The sequence below is a fragment of the Bombina bombina genome, chromosome 5 (assembly GCF_027579735.1).
Source record: "Bombina bombina isolate aBomBom1 chromosome 5, aBomBom1.pri, whole genome shotgun sequence".
NCBI classification, from domain to species: domain Eukaryota; kingdom Metazoa; phylum Chordata; class Amphibia; order Anura; family Bombinatoridae; genus Bombina; species Bombina bombina.
Window position 1 is genome coordinate 367,294,713 of NC_069503.1, and position 26,360 is coordinate 367,321,072.

A 26,360-nucleotide genomic window follows, 5' to 3' on the forward strand; every position below is an offset into this window, starting at 1 on the left:
TACAATTATAAACAAATATAAACTTTTTTATTAAACTCTTGTGTAATCCACATTCCTTATATAGTTCTTTACCTCTCATATGCTGTTTTGTACAGCGCGTTCCCATATCCCCTTATTCTTTATCAACTTTTTAATCACTCACTATAGAGTTCCAAACTGCCTCTGGAAGCAACATCAGTGCAAGAGCTATGCATTTGGGGTGAAATGGGTTTCCAAGACCGAACAGCTGTACACAAGCCTCACATCAACATGTGTAATGCCAAACATTGGCTAGGGGGTGTAAAGCGCACCACCACTGGACTCAGGAGCAGTGCAAATATGTTCTCTGGAGTGATGAATAACGCTTCACTATCTGGCTGTATGACGGAAGAATTTGGGTGTGGTCAATGCCAGGAGAATGCTACCTACTGGAATGTGGAGGAGGGATTATGGTGTGTGTTTTTTTTCAGTGTTTGGGCTAGACCCCTTAGTTCCAGTAAAGGTTCACCTTAACGCTACAGAATACAAAGACAATTTTGACAATTGGATGATTACAACTTTGTAGCAACAGTTTGGGAAAGGTCCTTTCTTTCTCCAGTGTGATTGTGCCCCTGTAGATAAAAGTGAGGTCCATGAAGACATGGTTTGATGAGTTTGGTGTTAAGGGACTTGTATAGCTTGCACAAAGCCTTGATCTCAGCCCCATTACACAATTTTGGGATGAATGAAACCACAAATTGTGAGTCAGACTCTTTTGTCTGAATGGGCATAAAGTCTCACAGACACACTCCAAAGTTTTGTGGAAAGCCTTATTAGAAGAGTGGCAGCTGTTATAGACTCAAAGGGGGGGAGGCAATATTAATGCTTATGGTTTTGGAATGGGATGTCCAACAAGCTCATGCAGGTGTGATGATCAGGTGTCCACATAGTTTTGGCCATCTAATGTTAGTCTGTCTGCAGTGTGCATTTTCAGCTCAGATATTTAGAAATTGTAAGAGATAAAAATGGGAACACAATGAACATTTATGGTACATTTGATTTATTATGCATAACTAAACATTTTATATTTAAATCTCAAGGTGTTTACTCTCCCTTTAATGTAGAATATAGCCTATGTTTGAGTGACACTGTGTTCATTTTTTGGATACAGTGCTAATCTAAAACCCATAAATCCAGTTAAATAACATACAAGGTGGCTGTGTTTTGTTTTTACATACCAGATGTGTTTTCACAAACGATCCCACTTAAACTTGGAGCAAGTAATAGAGCTATTCAGTTTGCTAAATACATTTAGTCTGGAGACAGGTGTGTTTTATTTCACAACATTTTCATGAAGAAAAAAAAAGTACAATTATTACCTCTTAAAACTTTTAGATAGTTAACATTCTGTTTTCACATTTTCTTTTTATAGACATTTAAACAGTCATACTTCTAATTTAAATGTTTATATATAAGATTAAGAAATGCATTTTTGTTCACTTTTCAATTTTTTTTCTACATATGAATCGTTATACAAACTGAAAATCTCCACAGCTGCATATAATGAAGTGCAATTTTATATCTCTATTATATATCTTTTCTAACATTATAACATTATGAGGGGTATATATCATTATCTAATCAGAGGAAAGATTAGCCTTAGAATAATATGTACAAGTATTTTCTTAAATTATATTAGTTGTTTAAATATTAAAAAAATATGTATAGTTTTAGTTTCTATAAAGTATTTACTTTCTTTATAGTAATAGGCACTGCCATGTTTTTTTGCTGAGGTCAATTAGGGACAGATAAAATGTTAAAGTAATTTTATTTATTAAATGTTTAAAGGTCCCTTTAACATAGTTACTTTTAACACAAGCTCCACATAACCATCATTGGATGGCAAATTATATCTGTCCCTAATTGTACTAGGAAATCCAGAGGAATTGATTAGCCCAGGGAGTTAAATTATAGGGAAAGGGGACAAGATTAATAATGAAAATATAATATACTATACATAAACATTTTAGGTTACAATATCTAACTGTTTAATGCACTCTTAAATTGAAAATGTTCTGTTTATTTTAATGCTGAATCCTGAAGAATATACACATTATTTATATGCATCAGAATCTCAGTTCTTGTCAAGTGACTTCGGAGTCTGGTGAAATAATTGATTCTAACACCTGCACCATTTGCAGACTACACCCAAAAAAACAATTTAAACTCAGTGCTTAAAGGGACACTGAACCCAACTTTTTTTCTTTCGTGATTCAGATAGAGCATGCAATTTAAGCAACTTTCTAATTTACTCCTATTATCACATTTTCTTCATTCTCTTGGTATGTTTATTTGAAAAGCAAGAATGTAAGTTTAGATGCCGGTCCAGTTTTGGTGAACAACCTGGTTTGTCCTTGCTGATTGGACAGCCCCAATAAACAAGTGCTGTCCATGACCTGAACCAAAAATTGGCTGGCTCCTTAGCTTAGATGCCTTCTTTTTCAAATAAAGATAGCAAGAGAACGAAGAAAATTTGATAATAAGGAGTAAATTAGAAAGTTGCTTAAAATTGCATGCTCTTTCTGAATCATGAAAGAAACAAATTGGGTTCAGTGTCCCTTTAAGCAGTGGAAAATGCCTATAGCAGTGAAGACTTGACCTCTTCATAGGAACAATGAATATATACAATTTGCTCTGATTTTACAAGGTTTGGGCACTGATAGGATGCAAAGTTGTATTGTATTAAACTGAGTGCCTATGTACAAGGTTGGTGATTTGAAAATATAATTATTCAATAGAGTTATTTGTAATTAAATATCTCAGGTTTGTCACAGTTCATCTTATTAAACATTTATATTTATATGCAAAATATATTTACTTCGCTTTTTTATTAGAAACATAGTTACATAGTCACAATATTTTATAGGCATACAGCCCCAAGGGAGGAAAGTTGTGTATGTCCATATGTATGTTTGTGTGTGTCATGTGTAATGATCCTGCCTTGTCGTTCTATTTCAGTCACATGTCTAATTTGTAGGCAAGGCATATACATTCAGATTGCATTTTGTGCAAAAGTAAAATGTTGCAAATGTATACTTATAATCACTATGGGCTAGATTACAAGCGGAGCGTTAACTTAGCTAGAGATTAACTTTTCGCACACATCAGGTAGACCTCCTAAGTTTCAAAAAAGAAAAAGTAACTGCCAGTAAAAAAAAAATTACAAAAAATAAAAAACACAATCTGAAATAGCCCTTTCCTAAAACTAAAGTACACTAAATCCCCCTAAAAAAACACTTATATTAAAACTTAAATAACCCCCACAAAAATAAACAATCTTTATAAAAATCTATTCTAAAAATCGTCAGTAAAAGGGCATTTGTTGGTGCAGAACCCTTGTTGAAGTGATTACAGCTCTTTTGTGAAAAAAACCCTATCCTAAACCTAAAGTACCCTAAACCCCCCTAAAAAAACACCTATACTAAAACTAAGATAAACCCCACAAAAAATCTTTAAAAAAAAAAACCTAATCTAAAAAATGTCCTAAAAAGGGCATTAGTGATTTTAACCCTTTTGCAAAAAAAACTGTGTCCTAAGGAAAATCTAAGCTAAAAATTGCCTTGAAAAGAACATAATTGCTTTTAGTTCTTTTGCTAAAAAAACAAACCTCTATACTAAACGTAAAAAAACTCCCCCCCAAAAAACTAAGACTAAACCCCAAATTTTGTACTTACCATCTTGAATCTGGCTTCTCTAGGGGCATCGGGCGAGTCCATGGCATTGACTGTCTTTTTGTGGTGATCCCCTGATGGCGCTCCTAGATCATTTTGGGTGGCCCTCTTCTTTTCTTCCACCCAATCCATCTTCATGCTGTCAGCACACTGAAGATTGATTGAAAGGTTTCCCGTACATAGGTTGTGCCCTTGCATTTCTTTTGGCTGATTTCAGAATTCTAATTCAAATCAGCCAATAGAATTAAAGCTTTTTCTATTGGCTGGGAAACCTTGCATTGCAGTCTTCCGAGTGCTGCGGTGACAGCAAGACGACAGATCAGGTAAAAGAAAAGTAGAGGGCCACGGCTGCCCCCTAAAGGAGCCAGATTCAAGATGGTGAGTACAAAATTGGGGGGTTTAGGTTTAGTACAGGGGATTTTTTAGTAAAAGAGCTAAAATCACTTATGCCCTTTTCAGGGCATTTTTTAGATTAGCTTTATTTTAGGATAGGGCTTTTACTGGTTGAGGTTTTTTATTCTGGGAATTTTATTTTATTTTTTACTGGTAGTGTTTGTTTATTTTTGTAACTAAGATTAGGGTTCTTTTGGGGGTTGTGTCATATATTTTCCACTTCACTTTTAACATTCACTATTCTATTCCTCTGTCCCTTTAACCTGGATTAATTTTACCTTTTGCACACCACCTCTCCAATCAATAAATAGCAGCTGCACCACTCCTCCTTGCTTGGTTATTGACTAGCTCTCTGGCACACCTTTCCAGATCTCTCTGAGTCTCTGTGACTGTGATTCCTCTCCTCAAGCTTTGGATGCCACTCACATGCTGGACGTATATCTGTGCAAGTACTAATTGTTCTCCAACGTGTTTGTGTAAACTCTCAAGGTAATATCATTACTTGTTTACTCCGGATTGTGTCTCTCTCATTTGCCTGTGCTCACAGTTTATCAGCTGTTCATCACCTGTATGCACTCAATGTGGGTACCTACTTAAACCACTGGTTACTATTTACAGAAGTTCTACTAAAGGCATTAGTTGCTGACTGTTTGTAATCATAACCTGCAATTGCTATATTGCCATACAAGCTTTGCAACCTCTGTGCTGTGCAGCTGCTAAAATAATTAGTAATCACCTGTCTCCTAGCAAGCTCTGTGTTTCTCAATCCTGCAATATTACTGATCACCACTTGGGTCATTAATCCTACTCTGTCAATACTTAACCTTACCTCTTTGGTGTATATATATATATATATATATATATATATATATATATATATATATATATATATACTAATGTGTTTTGCGCATAAGATGTTAAGTTGTTTTTGTGTTATTTCACCTATGATATATATTAACTTAGCAGAGCTTCATAGAGAAGGTATTTACAACTATATATTCCTTTCTCTAAATCTCAGTTTACAATAAACACTTATATACATAAATATATAGTGGCTAGATTACGAGTTTTGCGTTATTAGCGGCTCGGTGCTAACTTGCAAGTTATTTCCACCGCTCACCTCCCTATAGCACTGCTATTACAGGTTTTAAAAAACCGGCGTTAGCAGGCAATATGGCAGCGTTGAGCTCCATACCGCACACAAATACCAGCGCTGCATTGAGCTGATTTTACGTGCTCGTGCACGATTTCCCCATAGACGTCAATGGGGAGAGCCGGCTAAAAAAAAGCCTAACACCTGCAATAAAGAAGCGTAAAGCTCTGTAACGCAGCCCCATTGATTCCTATGGGGAAAGAAAATGTATGTCTAAGAGTAATGGGGAAACCAGACGTGGACTCCATGCACACTTGCCCTTAGAGAGAAACAACTGCACCTCACTGACGAGTCCCATAGGAGGCCAAAACGATCGTCTGGGGTTGTTGTTTCTCTTGTTCAGAGAAGAATTGCCTGGTATTTCGGCGCTGGACTGTCATTGGGCAAGGTCAGACTGATATGCTTCAGGATATTTTTTCTCTGTGAAGGGGCATAGTGTGCAAAAAGAACGTGCACCCTGAGGAGTTACAATAAAAATTAACATGCATGGAAGTTATTTCAGCTTCTGTTCTATCTCATGGAGTGCTGTTCTCTCTCTTTCAAAATTTATGTTTACACCTAACCCCCTCAACATAAACCCCAAGTCTAAACACCCCTAATCTGCCGCCCCCAACATCGCCGACACCTACAGTACACTTATTAACCCCTAATCTGCCGCCCCAACATCGCCGCCACCTGCCTACACTTATTAACCCCTAATCTGCTGCTCCTAACATCGCCGCCACCTACATTACACTTATTAACCCCTAATCTGCCGTCTCCAATGTCGTCGCTACCTACACTTATTAAACCCTAATCTGCCGCCCCCAACGTCGCCGCCACTATACTAAAGTTATTAACCCCTAAACCTAACCCTAACACCCACTAACTTTAACATAATTAAAATAAATCTAATTACAATTACAATTAATACCTAAATAATACCTATTTAAAACTAAATACTTACCTGTAAAATAAACCCTAAACTAGCTACAATATAACTAATAGTTACATTGTAGCTATCTTAGGTTTTATTTTTTTTTCACAGGCAAGTTTGTATTTATTTTAACTATGTAGACTAGTTAGTAAATAGTTATTTGGATAGCATTTGGATGGGCATTTGTCCTTAAATGGGCATTTAGCTCTTTTTCAGCCCAAACCCTAATCTAAAAATAAAACCCACCCAATAAACCCTTAAAAAAACCTAACACTAACCCCCGAAGATCCACTTACAGTTTTTGAAGACTGGACATCCATCCTCATCGAAGCCGGGAGAAGTCTTCATCCAAGCGGCAAGAAGTCCTCAACGAAGCCGGGAGAAGTCTTCATCCAGACGGCATCTTCTATCTTCATCCTTCCGACGTGGAGCGGCTCAATCTTCAAGATATCCGGCGCAGAGCATCCTTTTCTTTCGATGGTCGCTGAAGAATGAAGGTTCCTTTAAATTACGTCATCCAAGATGGCGTCTCTTGAATTCCGATTGGCTGATAGAATTCTATCAGCCAATCAGACTTAAAGGTGAAAAAATTCTATTGACTGATGCAATCAGCCAATAGGATTGAACTTCAATCCTATTGGCTGATCCAATGAGCCAAAAGAATTGAGCTCACATTCTATTGGCTGTTCCAATCAGCCAATAGAAAGCAAGCTCAATCCTATTGGCTGATTGGATCAGCCAATAGGATTTTTTTCACCTTTAATTCCGATTGGCTGATAGAATTCAGAATTCAAGGGACACCATCTTGGATGACTTCATTTAAAGGAGCCTTCATTCTTCAGCGAGCATCGAGTAGGGGTTATTGTGGTGGGGGTAGTGGCGGTTTAGGGGCTAATAGAGTAGGGGTTATATCTCTCAAATTAATTGACTTGCTAAAAGAATATATAAAATATCTTATTCAAGAAGCTAGTGAAGAAATCTAGAGGCTTCAGAATTATTTGAAGAAGTTTGAACAGTCTGATAATTATCAAACACTTAATTCTGAAGTTGTACAAAAAACTGACAATTATCAAAATAAATTAGTACAAATCAAAACTAAAGTTGTCATGTGGTGAAAATGATTATAGGGAGGGTTTGGTTTATAGATTTAATAGAAAAAATAATGGCACTGTAAACCTTAAAAGGCAGGTTCGCCTTTAAAAATAAACAAGGAAGAAGAAAAATGTGGAAAAGTTCAATATAGAAAACCTAATGATAAAAAGAAGAATCTAGAGAAACCAAATCAGTCTAGTGGACCAGAATTCTATTCTCCAAAGATGGGTAATTTCATTTTACCCCATAGAATTATAGCTGAAGCAGCTTCCACTAAAGGTAGACATCAAAAGAAATCAGGGAATATTAAAGACTATAATAAAAATAGTAAATATAACTATTCCAACAAAGGTGGGATGCAGGTTCTTCATAAAATCTATAATCAAATGTTTTTTCAACACAGATTAAATCCTGTGAGGTTAAAACAATTGGAAAGAGCCAAAGAGATAGAAGGAGATGTAGAATTCTTAAGAAACATATCATATGCAAATGTGGCTGCAGAGGGAGAGCCAAAACAACCAAAATGGCCAAACGAGAGAATGAAGGAGGGTACTTTTAACCTCACTCAACATGAACTATCAAATGAGGAAATAGCGATTTCTTTTAGTCTCTCTAACAGTTACAATATAGCTGATCTTTTTGTAGATCTAAATACATTTGTCCAGAAACTGTCCATGCAATGATATTTTTGTAATAAAAATTTAAAAATAGTGATTTAGTACCAATAGTTACAGATAATATGGACAAAAGGATAAAATAGGAAGAAATTATTGTTATGCATTCTAGTGAATGATATAATAATCTTTTTGATGATTATATCCATACAGATTTACATCTCCCTTGAAATTTCAAACCACCCAACAACTGCCATAGTCTTCAGATGTTCCAAACCTAGTATTGGTTGAAATGAGAAATTCTACCTTAAATAGATATGAAATTAGAGCCCTCTCACGGTTAAAATCCAATGATCAAATAATAATTAAAGGGACACTGAACCCAAATTTTCTCTTTTGTGATTCAGATAGAGCATGCAATTTTAAGCAACTTTCTAATTTACATTTGCTTTTCAAATAAACATACCAAGAGAATGAAGAAAATTTGATAATAGGAGTAAATTATAAAGTTGCTTAAAATTGCCTGCTCTATCTGAATCACGACATAAAAAAATTGGGTTCAGTGTCCCTTTAAGCAGGCTGACAAGGGCTGACAGATAGTCCTCCAAGGCTAAGAAAATTTTCTTTGATAAAGCAAATTAAAAAACACTTACTTTTAATCCTACAAAGGATTATTTGAGAAATGTGATCAAATTAGAGGATGGGGCCTACCTGGAGGGGATACTGTTGAAAAAGGAGTGTGAATTCCTTATTCCCAATCAGCCTAATTTGGCATATTATTGCCAGCTTCCCAAAATTCAGAAGTCACTGGTAGACCCTCCAGGTAGACCCATCATATTTGGTATTGGAAATTTAACATGTAACTTGTCTCAATATAGAGACCAATTCTTGAAAAGGCTAGAAGTTTAACTGCCCTCTTGCTTGAGAGACACTACAGATCTCATTTGCAAATTTAAGGTATTAATAAAGACCAGCGGAACCTCTTATGGCTGTCTTGTGATGTCATGGCTTTATACTCCAATATTTCTTACACATTGGGTATAGAAGCCATGAAGCATGACTTAGAAAGAGATATTTATCTGCCCTGACAGAAACAAGAAACAATTTAAATTAGAAGTCATCAGTTTTGTTTTGGAGCATAATTATTTTATTTTTCAAGAGCAGTTTTTACTTAAAATTAAGGGTACGGCCATGGGCACCAGATTAGCCCCTAGTTTTACAAGTAGCTATCTTAACTATAATAGCAATCATTAAATGCCATTACATACCATACAATCTGTAGATAAAGAAGAAATTGTTCTAGTATAGCTATGTCTGATGAACAATTACTATTGCTAAAAGAAAGTTTTATAGGAAAAGGCAACCTCAAAAGCTTGGTTGACACAGGTCTAAATTTAAGAATTTATTAGAGCAAAAAAAAGTTACGTTATTAATTTATTAGAGCAAAAATAAGTTACGTTTAATAGTAGCCTCAATTAGATTAAAGCCGCTTTGAATAAATATTGGTTTATGCTCAAGGGATACCCCATTTTGAAAGAAATTGTAGGAGATGTGCCCCTGTGTATGTTCAGGAGGCCTCACACTTTAAAAAAATGAACTAGCCCCCAGCAAAGTGGTTATGAACAAAATGAAAGATAAAGTCATCCATAAAAATAGCTGAAAAAATACTCTACCTCTCAGACATTTGGATGTTTTTAAATGTGGGGAAAAAATTAGCAGAATGTGCAGATGTATTGACAGTGGGTGTCAACAAATTTAATTCTGTAACTAAGGTATTTTAAGATCAAGCATCACATCACTAATGATTCTCAATTTGTGATAAACATCCTTCAGTGCATCTGTGGCATTCAGTATATCTAAAAAAAAAGATGGAGTGAACATAAACATAACATTAAGAAACCAGTGTTGAAGCATAGTGTACCTAGACACGTTTTATGTAACCATGATAAATGAATTGATTCAGTGAAAATTATACCCATTGAAGTAATAAGCCAAGTCATGAAGTACCAATAGATTTGCATGTTTGAGACAAAGGAAAACCTATTGGATATGGAAGCTTCAATCCTTGTTCCCCTTTGGCTTAAATGAAAATATAGAAATGATAGCTTTTAACTTCTACGGAAAGTTATTTATGGGCAATTTTTGTCTATTGACCCAACTGTAGATTATGTATATTTTTCACCTTGATATTGCACTTTATCACAATTATTAGCAAAGTTATTATAAAGTTGGCCATCAATTAATGGATTATTTTTTAATTTATTTCAATGAAATTGTAATAACGTTCAAGGCATTGAAATCAGAAAATGGATAAGTGGATTGTATTCAATGTAATATTCAATTATTATTAGAGATCATTCATATAGTATAAAAATATTTTTTTTCACAATAATCCACAATATTTAATGTTAATAGTACACATTAGCATAATTCACTGCAAACTCAATCATTAGGGCACGTTTTGTTTTATTGTCATTATAATTTAGAAGAAATAGGATCTATTAATTTGTGATACATTATTATATGTATTTTTATGTTAAGTCCAATCTAACAATATATAATCTATATTTGTCACGACAACAATTGGGCAAAATATGTCTTTGTAAATCTACATATATCTACCTCTAATACGGATATGACAAAGATAAAGTTCCCATTTTGAAATTGTGTTATATCGACACAAGGGTTTATTATAAAATGTCACAGCCAGTGGGCATGTCCAAGTGGCACATGTAAGAATGAAACATGAGTCTTGGTGCTTCCGTATAGAGTGGTGTGGAGAGTTAATACACATGATTCCACATTGATTTATTTATGTTGTTTATTTTACAAATTGTAATCCATTAACTCAATGTGTATACATACTGTATATTGGTAATGAATAGAACTGGGCAAGGAGCGTACACTTGTGACGCAATCACTACGTGAGACAAGCCCTTATGCATGCGCAATGAGTTACTTAGAATGCTGGCACACTGTATGTATGGGACTTACTGGGGCTCAAAGCTGCCCTGCACCCGGTCTTGGCAAGTGCCTAAAGTGAAGTCTTCAGTCTCAGCGTCCCACATGGAGGGACGCAGAGACTCTTTTCCTTCAGCTGTGGCTGCAGCTCTCTAGGCCCACATGACAGTGCACTTTCTAGATTTAAAGGGGCCATGGGTCCAATTTATCAACTTGTGTGCGGACGTGATTCGATGTAGTGAATCATGTCAGCCCGACATCGATAAATTCCAATCAACAACAAAAGAGCTTCTCAGCACAAGTTATTCCTTACATCAAAATGGTAACCCAGAGAGCTACTTAGGCACTGGAAAAGTTCCACTTACGATTCTGAGTTCAGGCAATAGTCTGCAGTCCATGGCATCAGACCTGCACAAAATGATTAGCACTGTGCTGCTATCCGACCCAGCCAACTCGCTCCTTGTGTGCCTTGTATGCCTCACCAAAACAGGCACTTCTGGGTCAAGGTTCTCTGTCTTGGTGGGTAAGTAAAGAAGTCAAATAGCAAAGTCCAGTACACAGAAATCCAAAGAAAGAGAACTAGTACGGCTCACTTCAAAACCACTTTATTCACAAACTTTTTTTTTTTTTTTTTAAATAACATTTTTTATTGAGGTTGAAATAAAAGATAACATTCAATTGCTAGTCCACACAGGTTACATACAATATAAAATGCTACAATAGAAGTTTATAATAGCGAGTGTAGATTGTCCTATGCAACATCCAAAGTTACCCAACAAAAGAGTAACATTAGGACAAAAAAAATAACAACCTGTGTAGAGATAATAGGAACCTCTTTTTCTTTAAACCAGACACTACATGGTATAACGGGTCCTAGTATGGTATAGATGTATAAGTATAGAGAGCATATAGTTGAGGTATATGGAATATAAGTGTCTCTATGTTCAAGGGTACTCAAAGAATTAAATTTATAAAGCTTGTACCTATATGTTGCAGGGGGTAGTAATATGGTTTGGATATATGAAGGGGAGATCAGTGGGCGAGAGCCACTTTTAATTTGGATGGGGGGAGGAGGGGCGGGTCTATTTAGTAAGAGTACATACTGGGATCTAAGGTAACTCCAAATGCCATAGCACCATTACTGAGACTAGAGGGGCCAGATTTAGCCTAGAAAACGTGAGAGTTATGACGAGACCAATCAATTAAGTATGATGGGCGTGAAGGACCTAGGAAAAAGTATTAACTACCTGGTTTTGGTAAAGTGTGGTAAGGGATGCTCCTTCTTCTATGTGGTAGTTGGATCATTTCATCATATCAAGGATCTAGTAGTATGTTAAATAAGGTGGACAATTATGCTCTGGGGTTCTGGTTGCAGACCTGGGAATACAGTACTAAGTACGCTAGGCGACCCAGATCAAGGTACTAGCTTTCTTCAACTGTTTTGGTCACCACAGTGAAATATGTCCTAAATAGGAATATATATATCTCAGACTATCCTTACCTATCAGCTATGTGAGGGTTTAAATTGCTGGCTGTTATTTCCGCTGATTACATTATTCTAACAGGAGAGGGGTGTGTAAGAATGCTTCCATGTGTAAATCTATAGCCATAATGAGACTCAGAGTAAATTATGACTTAAAATATAGGGTCTCTAACCAAACGGCTTGGTATGTAGGAGAACCAGGAATAAAGTGTTCTTTGGATATATAAAAGTCTAGGAACCCAAAGGAAGTGGGTGAGTTGTGGAGCATATATATGTGTACTTAACCTACGCACCAACCTGATGTACATACTTTCGCACTCTCACAAACTTAAAAATTTAACCAACATGGGCAACACAGAATACAAAAAGTTAAAAGCAGAAATAAAGAAGACCAACACACATCCCAGCAAAGGACGCGTTTCAGTATTGCCCCATACTTACAACTAACTGGAACTGGACGCTTACTACCTACTTATTAGCATATCAATTGGTAACACCTGGTTCAAAAGTTGATTGCACTTGATACCTATAAGGAAAAATATTTAGACACTACACACTCAGTGGAAGTTTTAAGATTTTGACATTCTGGCACATCAGCACACTTATCTACTCCAATGACAATCTCAACAGAGGAACATAAATCAAATATAGATGTGGTCATAGAGAATACTAATGCAGATAGTTATCTCTAATGTCTCTATATTAATATATAGGATTAAATATTAAGCAAAAGGATAAACACAATAGAGTGAACTATCTGGATATGGATATACAAATATATGTAGAACAAAAAAAATCCATCTTATAAAATTTACACAGGATCATAAGCTAGCTATAAAACACTACAATATACAATACTTGCTGATCCACATAGTCAAAGAGAAGTTAAGAAAAAGATATAGATTGTAATAACCATATTGCAGTTTCACAGCATAATGTTAGATAACAAATAGATTTTTACGTGTCAATCCGTAGATACATATTACAAAAATTCTATCTTACCGATAAGCACAGAAGGGAATATTTAAATACTGTTTTAAAATAAATGTTGATAAAAAACATTAAAATATGTGACATCCTACACACAATGGCTTGATTCATACTGATTGATACTACACAAGTACATAATATCTAGAACATATTTACACTTGAGCAACTTAAACAAAGAGCGGTTAAGCTGTAAAAAGAAACACCTATAGAAAACACCAAAGATATCAATTGCAGAATTATGTTTACATATACATATTTATATTGAAGACAGCAACGGCTAGCAATTGGAGAGATTGTTATATATATAAATCTTCAAAATACCCTAGGGAATTAGTTACATATTGATAGATAAAACATAACACCTAGACAATATACATGACAGTACTAAGGTCAGAGTGATAATAGTAACCATCATTTATATATAAGGGGATAAAAGATTAAAATGTTATCTTAGAGAGATATATTCCCCCTCTTAAAACAAATTAATTAACCTATTGGCTTCATAGGATGGACATATGAATAGTAAAATATATCAGTGGTGAGTTAGTGTTCCCAATAGTTCATGATATCATATACAGAATGAAAGCCTCTTGTATATCTAGTTCCCAATTTGAAGATCCAAAAAGTCTCTCTACAGTATAGTTCTTTAATCCTATCACCTCCTCTCTTTGGGCGATGTACAAGTTCTATAGCTTGCCACTTTAGCGTGTCAACTGATTGATTATGTTCGTGTATAAACTGAGTAGCCAAAGCTGAGCACACTTTCTTGCAATTAATAATGCTTTGGTACTGTCGTATCCTTGACCTCACCTCCCTGGTAGTGAGGCCAACGTACTGAAGTTTACATTGTACGCATGATATCAGATAAACTACAAAGCACATACTGCCTGTCACATAGGATTCAAAATGAGAAGCTTGTTGGATATAATCACACGCCTTGCATCTAGAGCTGCCACACTTAAAAGTGCCTTTGTGAGTTACCAACTGCTTGGTGTATCTTTTTTAGGAAGAACTGTTGGGAATAAGATATTTCTAAGGGTGACACTACGCCTATAGGAAAACCTACAGCCATTATCTACTATGCCCTTAAGTTTATTATCCACTAGCAGTATTGGAAGGTGCTTCTTTATGATAGCACAAATCTGTGAATACTAGTCACAATGACTAGTGACCTGTGTCTACCATACCAGTGACAGCCTTCCTCTCACCAGCTGTGCCTGCTGTACCTACCAGGTATTCTGGGACAACCTCAACCTTTACTGTGCTGTTCAAGCACCAGTGCCCATTGGACTTTGTTACTGCGAACTTGCTGTTTCTGTCTAGATTTAAAGGGGCCATGGGGCCGATTTATCAACTTGTGGGCAGACGTGATTCGATGTAGTGAATCATGTCCGCCTGACTTCGATAAATGCTGACAGTGTATGCTGTCTGCATTTATCATTGCCCAAGCATTTCACAAGAAGCAATGCCGCCCCTTGCACATTTTGGGTGTCAATCATCCTGATCGTATCTGTTTGGGATGATTGCTGTTATGCTCGTGGGATACTCCACTATCAGACAGAACTCGGCCAGTAGTCTTCTTATCCCAGCGTCGAACCAGAATGATAGGGAATATCCCAGAGCAGAAAAAGTTTGCAAGATGAGATAAATAGCACTCACCACAGGCAGGATAGTCTTCAGCGGCAACGGTAAAGCAGTCCAAAGGTAAACCACTAGAATGGTCAGACAGGCAGGGTTTGGCAATGGTAAAGCAGTCCAAGGGTAAACCACTAGAATGATCAGTCAGGCAGGGTTTTGCAATGGTGAAGCAATCCAGAACAATAGGGGTTAATCAGGCAGAGTAGTCAGACAAGCAGAGTTCAGTAGCAGTACATTAATCCAGCAATTTAGAGGTTTAACAGGCAGAGTAGTCAAACAAGCAGAGTTCAGTAGCAGTATATCAATCCAGCAATTTAGGGGTTTAACAGGCAGAGTAGTCAGACAGGCAGGGTTCATCAACAATAAGGCAAATAGCAGAAATGATCTATCACTCCCAGGAGCACAAAGTAACACCTATACTTGGGCAGTGATAGATTGATTTGAAAACACTTACATATGCGCAGGATTCCCGTCAGAGGCGTCAAGACCAGCATCAGAGAGAGATAAGCGTGCAGTGATGACGTTAGCGCTGCACGCATGCGGACCCATTACAGCCCCAGGCAATGAGCAGGGAAGGAGACACTGTGCCCCTAGCAACGGCTAGAGTGGCGCGGCGTGACATAGCCCAGCTCTCAAGGGTTCTCTCTGGGAACGAGAGTCAACATCAAGGGATGAGCAGCATGGAATCGGGAGACCAAAGATGGAGCATGCACATCATGGGCAGGAACCCAGGAACAATCTGCCACAGAGTAACCCTTCCAATGTATCAGATACTGCAGTTGTCTGTGCCAGTATCTGGAGTCCAGGATCTTAGCTACCTCATATTCAGTGTCACCACGGGCCAGGAGCAGAGGAGGAGGAGCTTGGAGTCGGGTTTATCTATTCCTGATATAAGGCTTGAGTAGTGAGATGTGGAAGACTGGGTGTTTGCTCAGGGTTTTGGGCAAGGCCACTTTGTAGGCAACAGGAGATAGTCTTTTCAGGACTTTGTAAGGACCGATAAACCTAGGCCCCAATTTGTGACCGGGTTGACGTAGACGAATATGTTGAGTAGAGACCAAAACACGTTCACCTACTGAGATGGAACGTACAGAAGCTCTATGACAATCAGCAAACTTTTTATATCTAGAGACAGCTGAACGTAGCTGAGTGGTGAGTTCAGTAACATGACGGTCTGCAGCAGGAACCCCAGTGGACTGAGCAGAAAGAGGGAAGACATAAGGTTGATACCCTGCTGTGGCTTGAAATGGAGAACATCGTAGCATGCCAATGAGTTTTTCTTGCCAGCTCGGCTAAGAGCAGCAAGTCAGACCAATTGGTATGGAGAGAATTGACGAAGGCTCTAAGGTAGGCCTCAAGATCCTTATTCTCTCAGTTAGTCCATTGGTTTGAGGATGGTAGTCAGAAGACAAGGAAACAGTGGTTCCAATCAACTTGCAAAAGGCTCTATAAAAGCGAGAGATGAATTGTGGACCTCTGTTGGAAACAATGTTCACAGGAATGCCATGAAGTCGTACCACATGCAAGAGAAAAAGAGACGATAACTGTATGGTGGTTAGAAGGTGGGAGGTCCACAATGAAGTCCATAGTTATGTGTGTCCATGGTTGTTTGGGAATGGACAATGGTTGGAGCAAGCCAAGAGGCAAGGATCGGGGAGTTTTGTTGGCAGCACAAGTTGTGCAGGCTTTTACATAACTAAGAGCATCATAATTTATAGTAGGCCACCATACATGTTGCGAAAGACGCTTAAAGGTCCTAGTCAAACCAGGATGTCCTGAGAGTTTACTATCATGAGCCCAGGATAGCACAGGGGTGCATAGGTTCAGAGGCACAAAGAGGATATTGAGGGCCATGTGGGCCCCAGGAGGTTTACTGGACTGGGCATGTTGCAGTCTTTGCAGAAGGGTGGTATTTAGTTGAGCAACCACATAGGAGGGAGGTATGATGTGTTCAATAGGAGCTTCAGAGGAATCCCTTGAGTGAGGTAAATGAAGGGAAAGAGCGTCCGCCTTCTTGTTCTTGGTCCCAGGAAGATAAGAGACCACAAAATTAAAACAGGAAAAGAACAAGGCCCACCTAGCCTGTCGAGGATTGAGTCAATAAGCAGTCTCTAGGTAAGTCAGATTCTTGTGGTTGGTGAGAATCTGAATGGGATTGGTGGTGTCCTCTAACCAATGATGTCATTCTGTCAAGGCCATCTTAATGGCTAAGAGTTCATGATTACCCACATAATTATTCCTCTATGCAAGAGTAAAGCATTTAGAGAAAAAAGGTTACAGGGTGTGACTTGGAAGTCAAGGGATCCCTTTGGGTTAGAACTGCTCCAGCCCCTATCTCGGAGGCATCAACCTCTAAAGTGAACTGTAGGTCAGGATCAGGATGGTGGAGCACAGGAGCAGAACAGAAAGCCTTCTTCAGATGAGAGAAGGCATTAATGGCTTCAGGAGGCTAATGTTTACAGTCTTTGTTCCATTCTGTCAATTCAGTGAGTGGAGCGGCTGTTTGAGAAAAGTTTTTTTATAAACTTGCGGTAATAATTGGAGAACCCCAAGAATCTCTGTAGTTCCTTTAATGAAGTAGGTTGAGGCCATTCTAGAACTGCAGTGAGTTTAGCAGGATCCATGGCAAAACCCTCCTTCGAAATGACATAACCTAGGAACTGGATCTGGACTTGGGCAAACTCACATTTTTCTTGCTTGGCTACCAAAAATGGTCTCTGAGACGTTGAAATACCTGTCTCACGTACTTATGATGCTCCTCCAGAGTGAAAGAAAAAACAAGGATGTCATACAGATAGACAATGACAGTGAGGTTGAGGAGGTCACGGAAGACATCGTTAACAAATGCCTGGAAGACTGCAGGAGCGTTACACAGCCAAAAGGGCATTACAAGGTATTCGTAATGCCCTGATCTTGTGTTGAAGTCAGTCTTCTATTCGTGGCCTGGGAATATATGAATCAGGTTGTATGCCCCACGTAAGTCTAGCTTGGTGAAGAAGCGAGCATCCTGGAGTGAGTCATACAGTTCAGTGATCAAAGGAATGGGATAGCGATTCTTAATAGTTATGTTGTTCAAGGCCCTTCGATGCAGGGTCTGAGTCCTGAGGAAGGGCGAATTAAATCTTTAGCTAGGTTCTCTTGGATGCACTCCTCCATAGATTTGGTTTCAGCTTTGGAGAGTGGATAAGTCCTCCCTTTAGGAAGTGGGGCTCCGGGAAAGAGGTCGATCTTGCAGTCATAAGGACGGTGGTGTGGCAGCACGTCGGCTGCTTTTTTGCGAAGTCCGCATATACTTTGGGAAGGTCTGGAGGAGTCTGTATACTGGCTATGGGAATGCAGAGCATAGGAGGAGTGGAAACAGGAGGTACCCCAGGAGGCCAGTTGTCCTTCCGCCCAGTTGAACCGTGGATTGTGTATCCAAAGCCAATGAAGACCAAGGATGACAGACTGTGCTGGGGAATGAATGACCTCGAACTGCAGCTGTTTGGTATGAAGAACTCCCACAGTCAGGGTCAGGGGTGCTGACTCAAAATGGATCAACCCTGGAGCAAGGGGGGTGCCATGCAGAGTAGTTATTTTGAGACAATGTCTTTTCTGCAGAAGAGGCAAGCCAGCTTGAATCATAAAACGGTGATCCAGAAAATTTCCAGCTGCTCCTGAATCAATGAAGGCTTGAGTATGGACAGTATTCTGAAGGAAGGTAAGGGTAACAGGTACCAGAATCCAAGAGGAGTGAGGGGATTTAGTAGAGATCATGCTTAAAGGTACTCCAGTGTTTTTTCCTAAGCATTGGCTTTTCCCGGCCGAAAGTCACAGTTCTTTAGTTGGTGGGAGTTAGAACCACAATAAAAGCAAAGTCTCAATCTCCTTCTTCTCTGTCTTTCAGACTCTGAGGGTTTGAAGGAGGAAAGATCCATGGGTTCCTCTACAGGGGTGGCTGGAGAAGTAGAAGGGGTAGAGCATAAACCGGACGAATAGAAGGACGGGAGGGAAGGATTTTCCAAGTTCTGTCTCTCTTGGCTTGTCTCTCCAGGAAGAGAGAGTCTAGACTGATACAAAGTGTTATAAAGTCATCCAAAGAAGAGGGAATATCACGATAAGTGAGTTTATCTTTGTTGTGTTCATGCAGACCCCTCCTAAAGGCTGCCTTTAGGGCACTGCCTTCCCAATTGGTCTCTAGTGCCAAGGTGCGAAACTCAATGGCAAATTGTGCCACAGTTTTACTGCCCTGGCGGAGATCTAGGAGAGAAAATTCTGCAGCAGAAGTACGTCCAGAAGTCCCAAAGACAGAAGTAAGTGCAGAAATGAAGGCATCAGCATCATTCAGGAGTAGAGCTTTTTGTTCCAAAAGAGGAGAGACCCAAGGCTAGGGCCTTGTCTTTCAGTAAGGAAATGATAAAGGTGACCCTTGACTGGTGAGACTGAAAGGTGTGAGGATCATTGCAGAAGTGCAGCCTGCATTGGTTAAGAAAACCCCTGCAATCAGTAGCACCTTCATACTTGTCAGACAATGGTATCCGGGGTATAGAATGGTCAGGCAGGCAGGGTTTGGCAACGGTGAAGCAATCCAGAACAAAAGGGGTTAATCAGGCAGAGTAGTCAGACAAGCAGAGTTCAGCAACAGTAAATCAATCCAGCAATTTAGGGGTTAATCAGGCAGAGTAGTAAGACAAGCAGAGTTCAGTAGCAGTACATCAATCCAGCAATTTAGAGGTTTCACAGGCAGATTAGTCAGACAAGCAGAGTTCAGTAGCAGTATATCAATCCAGCAATTTAGGGGTTAATCAGGAGAGTAGTCAGACAGGAAGGGTTCATCAACAATAAGGCAAATAGCAGAAACGATCTATCACTCCCAGGAGCACACAAAGTAACACCTATACTTGGACAGTGATAGATCGATTTGAAAACACTTACATAGGCGCAGGATTCTCCAGAGACATCAGGACCGGCATCAGAGAGAGAGGAGCGTGCGGCGATGACGTCAGCGCCGCATGCATCCGGACCCGACACAGCCCATGGCAACGAGCAGGGAAGGAGACGCTGTGCCCCTAGCAACGACTAGAGCAGCGTGACAATTGCTGTCCGCCACCTCAGAGGTGGCAGATGAGTTAAGGAGCAGCAGTCTTGCTGCTTTTTAACTTAAGTTTCTGGCGAGCCGGAAACTACGGAGGTAGATTGCAGCATCCGCTGCTTGATAAATCTACCCCATGTCTTAATTAATGGAGCTCCCACCTGGAGGAAAATTCCTATAAAAGCTCACTCAGCCATCTGGGCTGAGTTATCGCCTTCCAACCTTGTTCCTGGTTCCTGTAAAGCAAAATCATACTTACCTGCTACCTGTTTATGCTCTCCTTGTTCCAGAGACTCACGCATACTTACCTTGCACCTGTGTATGCTCTCCTTGTTTCAGTGACTCTTGCATACTTCACTTGTACCTGTGTATGATCACCTTGTTGCAGAGACTCTCGCATACTTACCTTGTACCTGTGTATGCTCACCTTGTTCCAGAGACCAAGCATACTTACCTTTTACCTGGGTATGCTCAACTTGTTCCAGATACCAAGCATACCTACATGATACCTGTGTATGCTCACCTTTTTCCAAGGGACCAATCATACTTACCTGAAACCTGTGTATGCTCACCTTGTTCCAGAGACTAAGCATACTTACCCAGCACCTGCATATGCTCACCTTGTTACAGAGACTAAGCATACTTACCCAGCACCAGCGTATGCTCACGGTTCCTGAAAACCAAGCAGACTTGCCTGTTACTTGTGTATGCTCACTTGTTCCTGAAGCTGTGCCTGCTATACCTATCTGGTATCCTGTGACAGTTTCACCAACAGTACCCACTGGGTATCCTGTACCTGCTGAGAAACCTGTGTCTGCCATACCAGTGACAGTCTTCCTCTCACCAGCTGTGCCTGCTGTACCTACCAGGTATTCTGTGACAACCTCAACCTTTACTGTGCTATTCAAGCACCAGTGCCCATTGGACTTTGTTACTGCAAACTACTTAAAATATTCTGGAGTTTGCATTGGACTTAAGTGTTCTGCTTTAGGCCTATGTTTAAACATGCTGTTTCTATGATCTTCAATTTGAACTACCAACTGTTCTTTTTCTTAACAATTGGTAAAGCTTTTAAAAAGACTTTCATTGTTCTGTGTATCTGTTCCTGCATTCTGAGTTCCACACACCCTAACCTCCTCAAACTGTATAAAGTTCAGGCAATGTCATTATGTATCAATCACCTGATGAAATGGTTTTTCATCACAGAGAAATGCGTTATGGTTTTATGTTGAAACTTTTTAATTAAAGTCATTTTATTTTTGATACATCTGAGCAAATGTATCTAGGGAAATAGAAAGTGTGTTCCCTACAGTTGGGTCATAATGCAGTCGGATGTGGAAGAGCTGATGGTGGAGTTCAGGATAGACAGAGGATCCAGTCAGATATGGCAAATTCCAAAGTAAGAGTTTGCTGAACGACTCCTAATAGCCCAGCTTGCTTTTGTTGCACTTGTTAGTGCCCATCAAATTGTAAATAGTGTACAGTCCTTGGTGGGGATATTATTGAAGTTGACATACTACACCATTGGAGTGCCTTCTTTTTCTTTTCAGACACCAAGATTAAGACAAGGACTGTGTATTGTTGTTTGTATGTAATTGATATACATTGTAATAATTTAGTAAATTAATGTGATGGTAAATTCTCCCCTTTTTAAAATCAGATCCGGAATGTTAGTGATATTTTAGATAAAGTTTAATTCTTCAGTTGTAATGAAGATGTGCTATAATTTACTTTTTAATATAGATATGAAATTCAAATACCCTGCAATTTGCTGATCATTTTAAAAGTACATTTTTCTGTGGATTGAATTGTTGTCCAATCAGCGGTCTCCCCATATGGCACGTTTGTTGTAACTAGAGCGCTGATTGGAGAACAATTCAAACCATTAGCTCACAGAAAAAAAAAATATTTTGCGAAGTGGATGGCGGAGCACAGGGTATTTATATTTTACATCTATATTAAAAAGTAAGTTATAGCACATGTTAGTTACAACTGGTGATGAATGAAACTCCACCAAAAATATCACTGACATTCCGGATATATTTTAAAAAAAGATTTTACCATCACTTTAATAGTTTGACGCATTCAATGTGGGACTTTAAATTACGCTTTTTTAATTGGATAATTCTCGGGGAACCCACAGCACTGAGACAATTAATTCCCCACAAACACACAATGATACGACAAGCAGATAATAAAGTAATAAGGGAATTTAAATGCAATCAGAGCACAATGCAATGAAAACAATAATAACAATATGCCTGTCTATCAATATAAATGCTGCTGCTTCCTAATATCCTCAATAAACCTCTAGTGCGACATTTAAAAGAGTGCAAAATAATTATAAAATAACAATAGCATAATAACACATTGTAAAAAAAAGTCCCACACTTTGCAGGATATCTTCCACCCAATTGAACTGCAAAATATATGTACAGGCTCTTTGTGGTGGTGCACGTGGGGGCCCGTAGTGAGTTGCAGAATGCGCTATCCATTTAGTGTGAGAGGTTAATTGCAAATTGTGGGTAAAGCCTGGTGCTCTGGCTTCTTTCCTCCACTGAACAATCACTGCTTTCAGAGGGAGGGAGATAAGATTAGCACACTAAATGTAGGATCCTCTGGAACCCAGGAACACTGGAAGCAAACTAAACTCACACCCTGGAGGCTTGGAAACACCAGCGTCTTGCTCCAGTGGTAAGGCAAAGTAAGGCACGTCTGCTCGTAGTAATGCAAATTGCTCACACTTGAGTGCTGACAGTCGGCAACAGAGTGCAAAGGCCCCAATGTCAGAATATTCTAAAAAAAGAGATGCCGATGGGAGTGTGACATCACCTCCCACATCAACAACATCGCCACTTGTCGGTATTTTACTGGGGAGGGGGGCCCTATTTGAAATGTGCTTACACAGCACAAACAATGCGCTCACTGAAACTAAAATTAGTTTCAATGTAGGCACACTTCAAATATTGCCGTGGGGTCTTAAGTTTTATTCCACCTACAATAACTAGCTCAGGCGATGTTGTCTTGATAGCTGATAGCTGGCGAGACAAACATGGCCACAACCCTCTTCGCAACCTGCACTTTGCTGCTTTGAACATATCGATCTTGTGTTTAACTGTCGAAAGCAAAGTGCAGGCTACTCCCACTAGCACTAGGGAAAGAGAAGAACAACAATGACACTACTGGATAGTGACCCAATAACTAGAAAAGAGTTCTATACTATTATCAATAAAGGGTAGAGTGCTGTACACGGGGTATGTATGCAGAGAATTAGAGGCAACTACAAAGGTGTGTACAAAATAGTACTTTTCACTATCATTGCCACCATGTAAGTAAGTCAAATTGTTTCTGTTAAGGAAACAAATGGTATCAAATGTGACAAAAATGAATCCCTTTTTTATGGGGGTAGATTATATTAAAAAACAAAACTTTATTAGCTATAGTTAAAATTGGGAAAACACACGGTGTGAGAACAAGATGATTAGTACAGGATTGTTATAGTGCTGTACTAAGTTGAAATGGGCAGAGTATAGGTAATCCACTTGGGCATATATAATGACCTCTTAGTAAGTAGTTATTGAGCAGACAGAAGGGGACTGACCTATCACTTTGAATAAAAGTGGGTTTAATAGTTATATTAACACTGCTGACACTTTTCATACATTGGAATCCTTCTCACAGGGTGTACATTCCTAACCAATAGTAGGTAGTACTGAGTATAATTATGTGTACTTTACATTTGATCAGTCACCATATTGTTAATTAATGTGCTCTGTATTCAACCAGGCAAATCTTTTGCAAAAGTAGCTGTGTAATATTGTCTACAATTGGATAGAAAGTATTAGGTAAACTGTTACCATTATGTATCCACTTGTTTTAAATGCTACGGATTGAACCGGTTTGATATGAGCTATATAACATGTATAAATATGTGACTGTAGTAAAAGTGTCCAGGTAGTGGATAGAGAGGACAACAAATAAGCTTTAGTATCTCTGATGTTTTAATAATTTTACCAGCCACATAGTGCCATTATTGGTATAGCAGCGTTTCCATTAATATTAAGTTAGTAATGGACCCATAGTATTGTACACTAGCCATAAACATCCGGTAGTAATATATAAATTCGATCAGTCAGTATAGTATTTTACTGTTTTGCAGTGTGTATTCTAAATGGCTAGAATGTGAAGCCATATTCGTAATAAGCACGCCAGTAGAAAGATTGAATTACGTTATTAGTAGCGAGACTGATCGAATGCCCACTTGCATATTAACATGCGTATTAGCCCACAACAGAAATTTGTGCTTGTGCTATCTAAATTGTTTCCACAGGTTAAAAAAGAGGGTCCTAAACCCTCTGGCTAGCTCCCAGACATGTTTAGTGACTTAACGCTTTTTCAAAGGCGGAGCTACCCCCTTACGTCCCTTACTTTAAAGGGAAAATGCAGAGTTCATTGGGCAGTCAGGACGTGTCCTGATAGGCTACATAATATGTCGATCATTTTTTTGTTTGTAGCCTTACGAATTTGTCTCTAGATATATCATATGGCAGGATAAATGGAATATAATTTTAGGAGGCCTAAATTTAGAGTTTTGTCGGTAACGACCCGCGTAGCTAACGCTGGCTTTTATCTGGCCGCACCTTTTAAATACCTCTGGTATTGAGAGTTCACAGAATGGCTGCGTTAGGCTCCAAAAAGGGAGCGTACAGGCATATTTAACGCCACTGCAACTCTCGATACCAGAGTTGCTTACAGACGCGGCCAGCTTCTAAAACGTGCTCGTGCACGATTCCCCCATAGAAAACAATGGGGCTGTTTGAGCTGAAAAAAAACCTAACACCTGCAAAAAAGCCGCGTTCAGCTCCTAATGCAGCCCCATTGTTTCCTATGGGGAAACACTTCCTACGTCTGCACCTAACACTCTAACATGTACCCCGAGTCTAAACACCCCTAACCTTACACTTATTAACCCCTATTCTGCCGCCCCCGCTATCGCTGACCCCTGCATATTATTATTAACCCCTAATCTGCCGCTCCGTAAACCGCCGCTACTTACATTATCCCTATGTACCCCTAATCTGCTGCCCCTAACACCGCCGACCCCTATATTATATTTATTAACCCCTAATCTGCTCCCCACAACGTCGCCTCCACCTGCCTACACTTATTAACCCCTAATCTGCCGAGCGGACCGCACCGCTATTATAATAAAGTTATTAACCCCTAATCCGCCTCACTAACCCTATAATAAATAGTATTAACCCCTAATCTGCCCTCCTTAACATCGCCGACACCTAACTTCAAACATTAACCCCTAATCTGCCGACTGGAGCTCACCGCTATTCTAATAAATGTATTAACCCCTAAAGCTAAGTCTAACCCTAACCCTAACACCCCCCTAAATTAAATATAATTTAAATCTAACGAAATTAATTAACTCTTATTAAATAAATTATTCCTATTTAAATCTAAATACAGTACTTACCTGTAAAATAAATCCTAATATAGCTACAATATAAATTATATTTATATTATAGCTATTTTAGGATTTATATTTATTTTACAGGTAACTTTGTATTTATTTTAACCAGGTACAATAGCTATTAAATAGTTAAGAACTATTTAATAGCTAAAATAGTTAAAATAATTACAAAATCACTATCAATAAATAAATTAAATAAACTACCTACAATTAAACCTAACACTACACTATCAATAAATTAATTAAATACAATATCTACAAATAACTACAATGAAATAAACTAACTAAAGTACAAAAAATAAAAAAGAACTAAGTTACAAAAAATAAATAAATATTTACTAACATCAGAAAAATATTACAACAATTTTAAACTAATTACACCTACTCTAAGCCCCCTAATAAAATAACAAAGCCCCCCCAAATAAAAAAATTCCCTACCCTATTCTAAATTACTAAAGTTCAAAGCTCTTTTACCTTACCAGCCCTGAACAGGGCCCTTTGCGGGGCATGCCCCAAAGAATTCAGCTCTTTTGCCTGTAAAGAAACCACATACAATACCCCCCCAACATTACAACCCACCACCCACATACCCCTAATCTAACCCAAACCCCCCTTAAATAAACCTAACACTAAGCCCCTGAAGATCTTCCTACCTTATCTTCACCATACCAGGTTCACCGATCGATCCAGAAGAGCTCCTCCGATGTCTTGATCCAAGCCCAAGTGGGGGGCTGAAGATGTCCATGATCCGGCTGAAGTCTTCATCCAAGCGGGAGCTGAAGAGGTCCATGATCCAGCTGAAGTCTTCTATCAACGGCATCTTCAATCTTCTTTCTTCCGGATCCATCTTGCAGACCTCTGACGCGGAACATCCTGCT